This window comes from Pteropus vampyrus, unplaced genomic scaffold (genome assembly GCF_000151845.1).
Source record: "Pteropus vampyrus isolate Shadow unplaced genomic scaffold, Pvam_2.0 Scaffold199, whole genome shotgun sequence".
NCBI lineage: Eukaryota > Metazoa > Chordata > Mammalia > Chiroptera > Pteropodidae > Pteropus > Pteropus vampyrus.
The window spans coordinates 3035673-3036411 of record NW_011888980.1 but is presented as its reverse complement, the minus strand read 5'-3'; the positions used below and the strand labels follow the sequence as shown (position 1 = coordinate 3036411).

The 739-nt window shown below is 42.9% G+C and overlaps 1 long non-coding RNA gene across 1 annotated transcript in view; it reads right to left on the bottom strand.

Moving 5' to 3' along the window:
- Window positions 1-243: 243 nt before the first annotated feature.
- LOC111746711 overlaps window positions 244-739 on the bottom strand; it is a 43823-nt gene continuing 43327 nt past the window's right edge. The window contains exon 3 of the long non-coding RNA XR_002783233.1: window positions 244-330. This is a non-coding gene — a long non-coding RNA (uncharacterized LOC111746711). The remainder of the gene's footprint in view (window positions 331-739) is intronic.

The following is a 739-nucleotide window of genomic DNA, read 5'->3' as shown; positions in this document are numbered from 1 at the left end:
ACACGCACATGCACACACACGCACATACACACTGAAGAATGTAGAGAATGTGAGCATCACCCTGATGGCTCAATTCATCAACTGTGACTTCCCAGCATTCACTGTGGAAATGTGGCCTCTGAGAGCCAGAGGCGCCCTGATCTAAGCACCCATCACCCTTTATATAAATGAGAACAGCACCAGAGCCAGCCTTGCTTAAACAGAGGATATGTCTAACTCTAAATGAAATATAGCACGTACTTACCCTTACACTGAAAAGGAAGTTCTCAAAATGCTAAGCCACCAGACAATTGGTGCTGGTTTCTAGAGGATTAGAGTCATTAGATGGAGCTGGAATGAAAGAAAGAGTGAGAAAGATATTACTAAAGGGGCTGTCTATTTTCCAAAGGTGAACCCTGGATAAAAGCTCTCCACGTGATCATGAATGTCACAGAGGGCAGGGCAGCCAGGTATCTGTAAGACGAGTCAGCTGTCTTCTCCCCTGAATGAGGGCCACAATTCCTGCCATCCTAAATTCAAAGTAGGGTTAAGACCCCTGTGTCAGCAGCTGAGACTAACAGGGTGTCTCTCGCCATCAGGTTAGTTCTTCTTGTTAAAATAATTGAGAAACTTAAGAGTCTTTTAACAATCTTTTAACATCTTCGATAAACTATCAATATATTGCAAGCATCAAAAGCAACACATGTCCACTGAGGCAACTATTATGAGCCTAGAGCCAAGTATAAGAAATGATTCTGAT